The sequence below is a fragment of the Cupressus sempervirens genome, chromosome 10 (genome assembly GCF_028749045.1).
Source record: "Cupressus sempervirens isolate cs-2001-9-10 chromosome 10, ASM2874904v1, whole genome shotgun sequence".
Classification (NCBI taxonomy): Eukaryota; Viridiplantae; Streptophyta; class Pinopsida; order Cupressales; family Cupressaceae; genus Cupressus; species Cupressus sempervirens.
The window spans coordinates 846,474,428-846,489,812 of record NC_143127.1 but is presented as its reverse complement, the minus strand read 5'-3'; the positions used below and the strand labels follow the sequence as shown (position 1 = coordinate 846,489,812).

The 15,385-nt window shown below is 36.0% G+C and overlaps 2 pseudogenes; one reads left to right on the top strand and one right to left on the bottom strand.

Annotated features, from left to right (window-relative positions):
• The first annotated feature begins 330 nt into the window (after positions 1-330).
• LOC149536648 (uncharacterized) lies at positions 331-11,140 on the top strand (annotated as a pseudogene).
• Positions 7,625-8,468, bottom strand: LOC149536649 (MADS-box protein SOC1-like; annotated as a pseudogene).
• Positions 11,141-15,385: the final 4,245 nt, after the last annotated feature.

The following is a 15,385-nucleotide window of genomic DNA, read 5'->3' as shown; positions in this document are numbered from 1 at the left end:
CTCAATGATCCATCATCAAAATATCATCAGTATTTTGCTGCTGGATTATTGAATATGATTGGAAATGTTGATGCTGATAAAATGACACACAATATTGCTCAGAATTGATGATAGATCATTGAATATGACCAAAAATATTGATGCTAATAAACGCACACTCAATCTTATCTAGAATTATAAAAATAATAACTGTAAAAGTCTATTTTTCTTAAGAAACTAAAATATTTTATAAATCAACCATTATGAAATCCTAGCTTATATTTTGGTCTTTAATGTCTAGAATCACTATTAACTGTTTCTTTTTCATTGCCAGGGTTTGGGCAAATGACAATGGCGAAAAAGAACAAGAAATAGGATGGGAAAGAATGGGAAATAGAGATTGTAGATACAGAACAACGTTACACATGGTTTGATGATGTGAAGATCAGGTTTGAATTTCACAAGGTGGAAGATGACGAGGTAGATTATAAGTTGAGAAAGCTTTCTTCTGTGTCGATAAATAGAGTACCCAACTATCTCAAGGACTTAAACAAAGAAGCATACAAGCCTCGAGTGGTCTCTTTAGGCCTTTTCTATCACAAAATGTCAGCTTCCACTGAACCAGCAGCACGCCCACTTTCTAGTGGAAAAAGTGCAGAGCTTGCTTCTAGATATTACAGATAGCTACGAAGGAACAAGAGAGTGCGAAGAGGAAATCCTTGTGGGGCTCTTCACTCTGGACGGATGCTTCATTCTGGAGACTCTCAGGCTTCTCAGCGATGAGTCACAATGGAACATCAATGGCGATTCACAATGGAATCTTGATCCTATTTTTAATAGGAACATGGTCCACTTTTGTCAATTCGATATCTTGACTGATCTTCTATTGTTTGAAAATTAGGTACCCATAGTCCTCCTTCTTGGACTATTGGAAATCGAGGTCAAATTAATAGAAGAAATGGTGAGGATAGAGCTGCTCAGAATATGCTCTGCAGCAAACAATAGGGGAAACAATGGATGAGCATAAAGAGCATGAGGCCAAATTGAGAGAACCCCTCAACTTAAAGTACAAGGATCTACACGACTACAAACACAATTTGGGCTTTTATTTCATTGTGCATGAGTTAGAGACAATCCACGAAGGAGAAAAGATAGAAGGTGTTGGTATTACAATACCGGGGGTAGAGGACAACCATGTTCATCATTGCCATCACCATCGTCTTCTGAATCATCATCCTCGCAAGTGAGGCTCAGCTCATAAACGTAAGAAAGAGTATCATTATCAATACCTGATGGCTTTTGCAACAGACTTCTACAATAATGGAATGAAACTTAGATCGTATGAGGGAGTCCCATCTACCCATTCCCTCCACTTTGACAAAAAGGAAAAGACTCTATTTTTGCTTGTGATATGGGTTTCTGATGCCGCAGACTTGATCTTCAGGAACCTCATGGCTATGGACGTTTGCCAGGAAAAGGAACTTAGGGTTATTTTGGAGTATGTGTTTCTAATGATTGTTATTTCAAAATAGAACATAGATAGAATTTTTACTCTTCTAGGGATTTCTTGCTTCATGCAAAATTTCAATTTTTTTTGCGTACGGCCCTTCGCTTGCACTCCCCTTTTGTCGGCACTTGTCATACCACATTTACTGCGGGAGCTTTAGGTTAGGATATAATGGCTCTGGCCAGCGGTGAACCAGTTTTTTCTGGTGTTTATGCTGCTGCTTCAGACTGCCATAGCGCCGCCACTAAACAAACGCTTGCGCAAGTTTGTCCCAAAGGTTTTCCATGAGGTAATCCTAATATTGTCCTTCCTTTGCAAGAGTTTGATGCTGCATGTGACTGGTTAGAACAACATACCTTGATAGGGTATTTTGTTAGTAGGACTCCCCCTGAAGCTATGCTCAGAGAATGGGTCAACAAAAGCTGGACTCCTCATGGAGTCTGCCTTGACGCTGTGGAAAACCTTACCAAAAGTTTTTTTTTATTTCGCTTTGCTAATCCGTCGCAAGCAGACGTGGTTTTTACCAATGGCCCTTGGTCTATGCATTCCTCTCTGCTTATTTTTCAGAAATGGTCCTGAGACTTCTCTGTCTCAGATGATAAAAAGCTTAGGGTTCAAATTTGGGTTGAATTCCTAGGTCTACCCTTGCCTTGCTGGCCTTTTATTGAGTCTATTGCCCAAGCCCTTAGAAAAGTTGTTACCAAGGAGCTAGAGAAATTTTTTAATGCTCGCCCTCAACGGTGTGTTTGCATTGAAGTTGATCTTTCTAAAGATCTCAAGGATTCTGTGGAAATCCAGATTGGTGCTCAAATCTTTGCACAGAAGGTGCTTTACTTTAACCTACCTAACACCTATTATAGGTGCCAGTCTACGAAACACAAGATCAAGGATTGCCTTTTGGCTACGCCTAGGGTCAAGCTCTAGCCTAAAGCGACGCCTGTCAAATAGGTCAAAGGAAAAAAAGAAGAATGGGTTACTATTGGGAACAAAGGCAAGCTTGCCTTGAATCCTTTGGCCCCCAATCCATCCTATGCGGTAGTTACTGCGATTCCTCCTACTTCCATCGAAGTGTCAGCGCCTGCTAGCGTGGAGACACCAGCGGCTTCTGTTGCACTTGTTTCGGTTTCCCAGGTTTCAAACCTTGTTGGTTCGTAGGGGATTAAGGAAGCCGCTAGGGCCTCGTCCTTGGCTGGGGCTCATTCTCCTCTTGTAGTCTCTTCCATAGTACCACCAGCAACAAGGCATTCTCGCAGTCCTCCTAAACATGTAGAGATATCAGGGGTCAAACGGTAGGCTATAAGTCCAGAGGATTTCCCGTCTGACTTCCACCTGATTTCTACCTTTTTGGAGAATAGTTACTCCTCTCTAGAGGACGAGGATGATATGGAAGAGTTCTCATGAACTTCCTCTCTTGGAATGTTCGAGGTCTTACAGACCTTCCTAGAAAATTCTATGTCCGGGATACCCGTCATAGACTTGGGAATTTAGATTTTCTTTGGCTGCAAGAAGTTAAGATTTTTGGATTCATGCTTTCTACTGCATGCCGCATCATTTGGAAGGATAATGTCATGTTTTCTTCTCAGCATGAAGCTGGCCGAGGTGGTGTAGTTACTCTCCTGTCACCTTGCCTTCATTCTGCTATTATTTTGCACAGTTCTGACCCCACACACCATATTATTTGGCTTTTTCTTTCCATTAACAATCATTCTTTTGGATTCATTAATGTTTATGCCTCCAATGATGTTATGGAAAGGGCACAAATGTGGGTCTGGATTGCTGACAACCTGCCCCCAGCTACTTGGGTCCTATGTGGGGACTTTAATATAGTTGAAGTGGCCTCTGACAAAGATGGCATTCTGCCTTTCCATTGGACAGTTGGTGAAAGAGAAGCCTGGTTTTACATGCGTCATAAATTGGGCCTTTTTGATCCCAATACTAGCTGCTGTCATGATAGTGGGGCCTGGCACACTTGGTCCAATTTTCGAGCCGATCTTGACCGCATATTGAAACGTCTTGATCGTGCTATGATCTCGATGCAATCTTTTTTTTCCTTTTCTGAAGATCGTGATCTACTTGTCATTCCCCTGATAGATGTGACATTGTCAGACCACTATCTCATTTATTTTGGCATTTTTTGGCAAACAACTGTCCCCAAAGTGGCCAAGTCTCAATTCTTTCTCAACACGTTTGTGATATTGCATGCTTCCACCATCTCCCACATACAATGTGTCTAGAATTTGGAACCACATCCACATTTCTATTGAGGTTGGATTCAATGGTGGAATGATGCCATTACCAGAATGGCTCATTTTTTGCACATCTACGGGAGTCAGCTGGCAATTTTCAGAAAATGGTCTTATGAAGCCAACACCCTTGCCCTCAAAAAAGCCTCTAAAGCGCTCACCTTCAACCCCTTTGATGTGGATCTTCAAATTCAGCTTGCCAAGCTTCGCCATGAAAAGAAAATTGCTGATAACTATGCTGCTCGAGGAGCTCAAATCAAAGCTCGTCTCCACTAGTTGGAGGTTGACAACAAAGCCTCGAAGGAGTTCTTCAAGGCTCTCCTAGCCTGTCATACCAATGTTGGCATTAAAAAGATAAAACAAGGAACTGATGTTCTTTCTAGTTTTCCTGACATCCTGCAAGCTTTTGTTCTTCACTATGAGAACATTTTTGCTTCACAGGGCCATTCGGTTGCTCAGGAGGAGGCTCTCAGAAAGTGTATTACTATTACTCCAAACTGCCTCACGGTTGACAAACGCGCTTTCTGTGAGAAACTTCTTTCCCTCCAAGACCTTAAAGAGGCATTTTACTCCATGATGGATGACAAATCCCCTGGGTGTGATGGATTTCCCTATGAATTTTACAAACATCTTTTTGAGCAAATTGGTCCTGATCTGCACAAAGTCTACCTTGAAGCATACCATTCTAAAAGCTTAGGAGCGATCATAAATAAAGGCAATATTAAATTCATACCTAAAGTTGGTGATCCTAAGGAGATTTACAACTGGAGGCCCATCACCCTCCTAAATGTGTCTTATAATATCATTGCTAAGGCGCTCCCTCTCAAAATCTGCCATATGCTTCCTCTAATTGTGCGGCCTGAACAAATTGGCTTCATCAAATCTAGGTATATTCTTGACAACATCATTGCTGTTTGGGAAGGTATGGAATGGGCCCGTAAGTCCAAGCAGTAGGCTATCTTTTTAAAGATAGATTTTGCTAAAGCCTATGATCTCATTGAATGGCCTTTCATTTTGGCTATGCTTTAGGCTCTGGGTTTTCGTCCCAATTTCCTTTAGTCTGTGGAGATGCTCTTTGGTGACGCTAATGCTTGCATCACCATCAATAATTCGCAATCTGAAGCTTTTGGACTTTTTCATTCCATCAGACAAGGTTGTCTGTTAGCTCCAATGCTTTATGTCCATGCTGCTGAAGGTTTTGGTTATTTACTTGCTCACTCTGTGTCTTCAGGACTGGTCCGTGGCATTTTCTTGCCTGATTCTTCCTCCCAGTTAGTCAATGGTCATTTTGCTGATGATTCTTTTCTTACTCTTCTTGAAGATGAAGAAAACATCAAAAATGCTTTAAATTGTCTTGACACTTTTTGTCAAGCCTCTGGCTCTGCCATTCAATGGCATCAAATGCTCTGCTACCGACAATTTTTTTACCAACTCCTCCTTGGCTTAGCCAATTCCAATGGAAATGGGTTACTCATGGAGAAATCTTCCACTTTCTTGGCATTCCCTTTGCTTTCCAGGCTTCGCTTGTGGAACTTTGGAATGCTGTGCTTACAAAGATTAACAAAAAGCTTGATTATTGGATCACTAAGCCACTTTCTCTTACTGGTAAATTTTAGATTTGTTCTAAGATTTTGGCTGCCACCCATGTGTATTATTCTTTTTGTTGGGCTCCCTCCAAAGCTTCCTATCTCAAATTAGAATGTTTGCTCAGAGATTTTCTTTGGGCCTCTGGTTCTGACCATCATTGCTTTCACAGAGTTGCTTGGGATTTCTGTTGTCGCCTAAGGGAATCTGGGGGTCTCGGCCTGCTTTCCACTCGGAAGCAGGGCCTTGCCCTCTATGCTAAATGGATTATCAGAGCTATTTCTGGAGATGAAGCTTGGAAAATTCTTGTCAGGCATTGCATCTCTTCAGGCTTCGCTGCTAATAGACCGGTGTGGAATGGGATTGGTTTTTAGACCCTTCTCACTATGCGTGAACCAGTGGTCATATAGGGCTCTTTTGTTATAAAGAGCATCTGGAAAGCCTGGGAAGCTCTTAAACCTTGGCTTTGTTGGGCTGGTGATGAGTTTCGCAATGGGCTGTCCTTAAATCAACAGAACATTTGGTGGTCCCCCCTGTTTGCCTTCCAGGGTATTCCTCTTGCCAAGACTCAAGGTGCAAGTGCTTTGCGTTTCTTTAAACATGGCATCCGCACTACCAAGGACATTTTTTTAAGAGTCACCATGAATTTCAGGTCATGGGAGGATATGCAAGTTCAATACCGCCTTCTTCGTACCGATCGCCAGACTTATGACCTTCTGTTGTCTTCCACCCCTATGCACTTACTTCATAAAGTGGGGATTCAATCTGTTCGTCCTTGGTGGTATGATTGGAAGTGGTTTCCTGCCACTCCATTTACCAATTATAAGCCCAATATGGGATACAGATGGCTTTTGCCCCACCTTCCAATGGTGGACACGCTTAATCAACGGTGGCATTTGCATTCTTCGCTTTCTCAATGGAGAAAACGGTTCGACACCATTTGCAGTGCCATTACAGAACCTAAGATTGCTCACTTTACTTGGTGCCTTGCCTTCCAAGGTCTTCCCCTAGGGCCTCAGCTCAAGCACATTGGGGTTCCTGATCCCAGATGCCCCTTCTGTGGCCAACCTGAGTCCTTTTTGCATATTTTTTGGTTTTGCAAGCGTGCTCAGAATTATTGGCACTGGATTCATGATTTTTTCAAGCCTTTTAGGCTCGAACCTTTCTCATGGCACATGATCCTGTTGGGTGATTCCCCCAGATTTCCTTGGAAGTTCTTCTAGATTTGGCATACTTTCAGGATGGAAATTTTGTTTTCTCTATGAAAAGATAGGAATGCAGTTTTATTCACTTATAGTTTTTTGGATGTTAACATTGCAATGTACACTAAGGCATGCATTTGTAACAATGTCATTATGCAGATATAGGTGCAAGCTAATAAAGTTTCCCTGGAGGTTGCCCACTTACAGGAATTGTTAAATCACTGGGTGAATGCTCCTTGTACCATTGCCAGAGTGCCTCCAGATGCCTCAGCTGATGCCTCCTCGTCTCGCCGTCACTGTTCTCGATGCTAGTCCTCTGGCTGCCATTCACACACGCCGCTCTCCTAGGGTCCCTGCCACCGCTTTCCCAGTGGTGGTCATGGCGGTTGGAGGCGCCGCTCTGCTTCCCCACCGCGTGGTGGTTCTGGCTGGTCTCCAGCTCCCCCCTCGGGCGGGCTTCTGGCCGGTCTCCGGCTCCTCCCCCTGGACGGGCGCACTCTGGCAAGTTTCCTCGGCTGGCCTTGGCAATTTCTCCTCTGCGGCTAGATAAGAAGGATGCGGAGACTGCGACTACCCTAGATCCTGCAGATGGTGCTGACGGCTGGACTGTTCCTAGTCCGCCTCACAATCCCACTAATTTGTGGGGATTTCCTGATAAAGATGATCCTCCTCCCTTTGCTGGTACTGTCTTGGTAGCTTGAGGTTGATAAAAAAAAATTATTTTTATGAATAGTTTATAGTTTTTGGCTACGGCCATGTTGTTTATTCCAGCTTTGGCCAATTGAACTCATTCGCGGGGTGATCCTGTATCCCCCGGCCCTTTTTTGTGAATTGTAATCTTAGTAAATTTTTTTAATTGAAAAGGACTATTCATCAAAAAAATAGAACACAAAAATAGCATTCTACAATCAATATAAAATATTTCTTCCAATCTCTTCCCAATGTGATGATTTGACTCCATTAAAACCTAAATACACACACAACATGATTATGTCACCCTCAGAAATATTCAGCAGAACCCATTACATTCTTATTATTTAGGAAAAACTTCATTCCCCATTACATTCTTATGAAAACAGAAAAAAGTATCAGTTCAGTATACATAAGACCTAGAAATGTACTTGGTTACAGAAGAAGACATTACAGTCACCTTCAAAATCAGTCATCAGAAAGTAAATGCCAGTTATCTCCAGGCATGACCACCCTTTGCAACTCAGACATTTCAAGATTGAATGGAAGGCAGCCCTCATGCGGCATAAGCAAATGAGAAGGGATGCCTTCGTTAGTGACAAACGAATTTTCACAAGGAAGCAAGAAAGGCCAGTCCTTGCCATCTCCATTGGGAGAAGAAGCCATTACAGACTGACCACCATTAATGGCTGCTTCTTCTTCTTCTTCACCCCACATTGCTCCTTGATGGGGCTGCTGTTCTTCAGACATCAACTCTGCCTCTATTTCATCAAGGGCCTTCTTTCTAAACCTCAATTGCTCCCTCTCTTGTAAAACCTGACTGATTCCCTTCTTGAATTCTTTCAGTGAATCCCCAAACTCCCTCAGTTGATGAAGATCCAAATCTTCAACATTTCTTCTATACCATGAATCCACTTGTGCATTTCTTTCCTGTCTTTTCAGCTTCTCCGTGTGTTTCTTCTCTGCATCTAGCTCCCTCAGTAATGAGCTGTATAGTTGCTCTGCCCTCCATGATTTTTGAACCTTCTTGTCATTTACAAACACTGGAATGTTTTGATATTTATCAATCACATAATCAAAATCAGGGCTCCCAAATGTGAATGCCTTCCCGGCAGGAGAGTAAACAATGATTGCAATCTCTACTGCACACATTATGGCGAGTTCACTGGCCTTTTTGAATACTCCCATCCTCCTCTTGGAAAAACACACCTGCCTCGCATTAGGGTTTTCTATTCTCTTTATAGGGATTTTCACCTTGCCCATTCTTGCTCACTCCTGAAACATCAAAAACAGCTAAAAGTGTATCAAACCCCAAAAAACATGATTCTACCACAACTGTTATGATTGTAAACACCCAAAACTTAAATTGTTTGTTTCAATACAACTTATCTATGCATGCAAAATGGTTTCAAATCTAATATAATTTGAAGGATTAGAGTTTCAAATCCCTACCTTGAATGCTAAAAAACTTTTTTGTGCCTGAGAAATCAACTCTGAGCTCAGAAACAATTTCGACCGAATCGCTGCAATTTCTGATACCTAAGTTTTCTTAGCGATGAACATTCAAAATATATAAGAAAAACCTCCGAAACCATTCAGTTGAGCTCTGGAAAAGCAGTGAAAACCATTAAGCGTGCACGCTCTTTAGATAGGAATTCCAAAAAACGAAAAGCAAAAAGATGATAAACTCTATCGAGTTGTTGAAGATGTTTTTAGAAACATCAAATTAAAATGGCAACAATCTTGCTGACCTTATCTTCCATTCTTACTCTTAAAATCTTGCTAAATATGAAATACAAAGACACAGTAAATTAAGGTGGAGTGTATTAAGCTACTCAAGCTTTGTTTAGATATGCTTTTTATTTTGGTTTTGTGCCAATAAGATGTAGAATAATTATCTTAGTAGAGACTACCAAATTATCTGGCCTCCATGTGAATGGTTAAGTCATTTTAATATGGAAAATAGGTAGCATAAGAGAGGGAGTATTATAAGGTTTCATTTACACATTTTGTAAAATATATAGTTTTAGAAGTTTCTAAAAGTTTTAGGCACGTCCGGTATACCTAAAATTTATTTGTAGATAACTTCCATCAATTTTTTTTTTTTAAATATGAAAATATTATTTACAATATATATAAAACAAAAGTTCAAAACTAATTTATGATTTGATCTTTAAGAAGTTAATTATTAAAATAAATTAATTTTTTAAAACAAATTCAAATATTTAATTGAAATAAGAGATTTTTATATTTTGAAATAAGTTTTATTATTATTATTATAAGAAGTCTTATTATATTTCATCATTGTTATTCTTAAAATATTATAATTTTTTAGATTATGATTTTTTTGATTCAATTGAAAATATTAAAAAATAATAAATATTTATATTATATAATCTTCTATGAAATATTATTATATTGATATTATAATTTATTTATAATATAATAGCACCATATGATATATATGCAATAGAAAATATATATCAATAATTATATTTGTAATTCAAATTTAAACTAATATTTTAATTAAATATATTTATCTATACAACTATAATAAAACAAATTTATTTGTACAAATATCATTATAAACATTACAATTATATATTTTTTATTAATTAAAATATTTTCTATATTATAATAGATTTATTAAATTAAAACTAGATTTATACTAATTTAACTAAAAGTAAGTGCTAAGTCACTATGTGACCATTTTTAAAATTCTAGTTCTACTAGAAAAGTCATATGACAATTTTTAGTACCTTTCTTTCGTACTCAAAGATATATTTTCATCTTGGAGATGTATATGGAGATATACATCAAATGAATTTTCTTTGCATCTCCTATAATCATCTCTTGGAGATGAAGAAAATTTCAATAGAAATTTCTTATATGAGATAAGTTACATTGGATTTTCTTAAAGTTTTGATAAATGAGAATAAAACTAAAATAACATACCAATGAAGTTGTAATTTTTATTTTCTTTTTTATAAATGTTTATAAAAAAAATTGCAGGTTCTATGCATCTTTTCTAAATTCAAATAGGTAAGAAAATGAAGCGAAGCCATAATAAGGCTTAAGAAGCCTACACTCTTTGAAGTTTCATCAATTGATTGATAAAATAATAGGATTCTACTCTACTTTCTTTGTCATCACTTTTTTTCCTATTGCAATGATGTTGATCAAGTATCAATGTAGTTAATCTATTTGAGTACTTTGAATTTTAGTTTTAGTTTTTCTTTTAAAGCATTTTAGTATTGAGCATTTTTATTCACTAACATTGGTTATCAACTTAATTGAACAAATATTCCCATTTATCATAGAAATAATGATTTGAAAAATTCCTCATTCCCATGCTAGTGATAACTTAACATCATCTCTTAAGCATATGCTTACACTTAATAATATAAAGTGCATGTGATTAGGGGAGTCCTCAAACTCATACCTATGCCTTGAGGGTTCATTTATGATAACCCTACCTCCATTTCATCTATCAGTTAATTAGTGGCTTTAGTGTTTGTAGTCAAAAGTTAGAGGAAGTTCTCCCTCTGTCCCCTTACATGAGATCTTTGATCTCTCTTTAATCCCTAACTACTGAAATTAAGCAATTCTATCAACTTAGCCCCATTATAATTATATAAGAACCATTTTCTGAGAAGGAAGTGGTTTTGCTGAGGAAGAAGGGAATAATCCAGAGCTCGATTGGGACTGATGAGGAAGTTAGTTCCCTCTTCAACTTCAGTATCGCTGACAAAGAAAAGTTTGAGGAATTGAAGATGGATGTCAATGAATGGTACAAACGGTGATTTGTGGTGAGAGTTAACGACCTCATGGAGAAAAAACCAAAGCTTCTAAAAGCTTTCACTATGTTTTAGGGCGTTGTTCTTTTGTTGGCAGCTGCAGCACCCTCAGTAGTGCAGATTATTAATAAGCTGTAGTCAAACAAGGAAGTAAGAAGAATGATTAGCTGAGTGATGAAGAGAAGACAACGTATTGCGCAAACAGGATTTTGCAGTATTTTTATATATTTCAACTATCCTACTAACATGTAGGGTTATACTGGTTGGTTTTCTATATATAATCAGTTACAACATGTATCTGTTATATTTGATGAATGTGATTGTCTATCTCTATATGTAATTTCTGTTTTGTCAAACATATTTTATTGGTATTTTAGTTCACTTAATTAACAATACGAGGGCTGTAAGCAGCTTTGTACTAAGTCCCTGTCTATAATGGGTAGGAAGAAGATGTGTAGGAATGGTTTTGGCAAGTTACGTTGTATCATTAATTTGAAATGGGAATTACATAAAAAGGCTTTCAGAGAAAATGACAGAGATAGGGTAATATGACCTGCCAAAGTTCAAATACATAAACAACATTACATCCATATCATGTTCAAAGCACATTCATGGCTGCAATGAACACTATCATTCTTTTGGGATCAAAATCACTGATTGTCCTACTCATTTAAGCTTTACTCGTTTATAGATTACATCATCTTCCATTGTGTGGCCACCCTGAAGTGATCCAAGCCAATATGAAGAGAGAGAAAACAATGATGATTTGTGAACTAAATGTTGCAACTTTGAGAGAGCACTGGCTTCTTTAGGCATCTTTGTACTAACACCCATCACCTCCAATTCTAAGATGCTCGTTAAATTCTCACTTTTTTTTCCTTCCTCGTTTTTATTGGACGTTCTGCTTTTTGATGTTCCCTTCATCATCTCTATTTTAGGAATTTTGCCACTTAGTCACATATTTCCTCACTTATCGGAGAAGCTTTTAAAATGATGCTCGTCACTTTCCTCTTTACTATCTAACATGATATTCATGTGATACTTTGGGCTAAGGCAATTTTTCATTATGTTGCTTTCCCGAGGTATAACTTTGAACTATTATTTAGATTCAAAAACTAATTTGGGTTAATCATATTACCACATTTGAAAAAGAAGAAGAAGCTAAAGTCCCATTTGGTTATAGGAATTGGATGGGAATAGGAAAATCTAGATATCCGCATTCACCAATTTGATGTTTGTTTGCAAAATACAAAATTAGAATTAGAATTCACCTATCCTAATTTGACCCCAAAATGAGCATAGCGGGATTTCTAAAAAAAGAGAGAATAAGAATAGCTTATTCTTATTCCAATTTTTAATAAACTCATTTTGATGGGTTGTTGGGTCTGTGACTTTGTTGTTTGATTGTATTTTGCCACTCAAATGCATTTTTGGACTATTTTCTATGTTTATCATAAGATATAAACTATGTCAACAATATTTAATGTTTAATATGTGTTTTTTTTAAATGACAAAAAAGACTAACATAAAATTTGATATATTTCCTAAACTTTCATAATACTATGTTTACAAATAAATCTTATGTTTAGGTCTACTAATTAAAACTATATTGAAAGATCATTTAAATATCATATTAATGGTCTTGACTTATTTGTATTTTTTATTTTCTTTAACATATTTAAAATTAAAATGATTTTAGTTTTGATCTTAAAATAATTTAATTTAATTTTAGAAATTAATTTATAATACACAATATAATGGGTATGTGCAGGATCATGGTGTGCCAAAAAGTGGCAATCTGAAAAATACGTAGTTCTGAAATGCCTCAAAGAATTTCAAAATCTATTCCAACTTTTTTCCCACCCATCCTGATACTAAATGAAAACAATTAATACCTTTATAATTCCTACTATATCTTTCAATACTGACCTTATATGGTCATGTTTAAAACGTCCCAAAAATGTGTTTTTGGCATGTTCTTATGTGTTTTTTACTTCAAGCATGTAGCTGACGACTTTTTTTAAACCAAAATTTGATGTAATGAAAAGGGTTTCTTAAGAATGTTCTTAGCTTTTCATAAATGTAAGGTTTGTCAAATTATGAGTTTAGTAAGTAATTATTACTTATTTTCTAATGGAGTTAGCTACAAAGTGCTGATTGACATACTGGTTGAAAAATAGCTATCACTTTCAAACCATATAAGATTTGTGAAATCCAAAAGATGCATCACATTCTATGCTTTGACTAGTATAAGAAACAAAATAGGAAAACTTAATTTTGATTTTTTTTGAACTAGTTAAGGTGGTCAGACACGGGAGTTTTTTAATTCTGAAAATATTATAGTAGAAAATTCATAATTAATTCAGACATACACCTACTTTTTATTTTTGCCCTGAAATTGTTGTAGTATTGCATTAAAATCCAAACTTTTGACCAATCAAATAATTGTTTCTCTAGATAAGGCCTTGAAGTTTAGAAACTAGATTCAATTTCCTACAGATTATTTTGTTACAAACTTTTGATATAAAGTCCAAAACCACTTAAAAATTATGTGTCTAGTTGACATAACCCTAATTTGTTGGTTTTTCACTACCACTTAAGGCCATAGTTTGGTACACCATGATCCTGCACATACCCTAATATGTCATCTGATTTTTGATAAATTTCAAAGGTTGTGGTTTATCTTTCACTTATAAAGTCAATTTTAAAAATAAAACTAATTAAAATAATTTAGTTTTTAAAAAAATTAATATAAACCAATTTTCATAAATAAAAAAATCTTGTTCATTTAAAATATTACCAAACTAAACAAAAAAATTATTAAAATTGTAAACTAGAACTTATTCCTATTCTTATTTCAATTGTTCCAACCAAACATAGAATATGCATATTTCGACTCCTCTTCTAGGTCAACCAAATAGGTTCAAATGATATTCCAGAACTTTTTTTAAGAATGCACGAATACCAGAAGAGAGCTTATTCCAACATAGATGAATGTCACATTCGGCAATTCTTACAGCCAAATAGGCCCTAATGGTAAATAGCAGGGGTTATGGTATTCTTTTTCAAATTGGTATTGGAAAAATAATAATGGTGTTGCCTTGAGATCTATTTTCTTTGTAACTAAAACTGCACCTTCTATGTTAAAATTTGCATTTGAAATCAGAATAGATTATAAGCTACATGGAAGGTCAAATGCAAACATTTTCATAGATGTTGATCTATGTTGTGACATATGAGTATGACTTCTTCCTTTGATTTATCGATAACCTATTTTGGGTGATTGAAAATGACCATCAATATTGAAACCTACAATGAGAATATAAGATCATATTCGGGTTAAATCATTCAACATTCAACTCCTTCACTGAACTGAATTGTTTTATCATGATGAAAATGAGGAGAGGAAAAATATTTTTCTATTTTATTATTTTTTCTAATAGGTTGAGAGTTTTACTCTTCAATATTGAAAACTAAAATGACAATATAGGATCATATTGGGGTCAATTCATTTGAAATTGAACTCCTTCATTGAACTAAATTATTTTGTCATGATGAAAATGTGAAGAGTAGAAACATTTTGTTATTTTATTGTTTGTTCTAATAGGTTGAGAGTTTTAGTCTCTTCAATATAGTGGGATATTAATATGAAGATATAACTCTTATGACACATATTTTTTTCTTTTCGAGAATCATGAACACATGAACTATTTTCTAGATTATTTATTTTATAGAATTGTGTTATGTGTGTGTGTGTGGCAATTTGACACTCAAATTTTATGGAACCAAATGTACAACTATTTGTATGATTTTACCTTAATCTATCCACCAGTAACATTTAACCTCAATATTAAAGTTATTCTTCTTAAACAATGTCAAGTCTTATTTCAAAATCATATGTTGTATTTTTAAGAATATTGTCTTTGCCTTAAAGAAAATGAGTAATGTACCAAAATTTTGTAGTTGAAACAACTTAATATTATTGATTAAAGTACAAACTACACTAATTTAATGTCATTATAAATGCTTCCTTCATTGATTGAATTTTTTCATAATGTACAAACATTGAGATAGAAATAATATTTGGAGTTATAAAAGGTTTGCTTCAATCAAACTCTTATTTTGTCATTTTGACCTCCACAAATAGATCAAAAGTTATTAGATAAAAAGGTGCATAATAGAAACAATCCATGTCATGGAGGAAAAACCCTAATTTAATAGAGATCAAATGATAATAATGATAACTAGGCAAGAATGATAAATGAATAATATAACAACAAATAGAGTGGGAGAGCATTAAAAAGTTATAACATTACACTCAAGATAGTGAAAATGATAGCTTATTGAGAGAAGTCTTGTCTACTATTATTAAGTTCAATACTT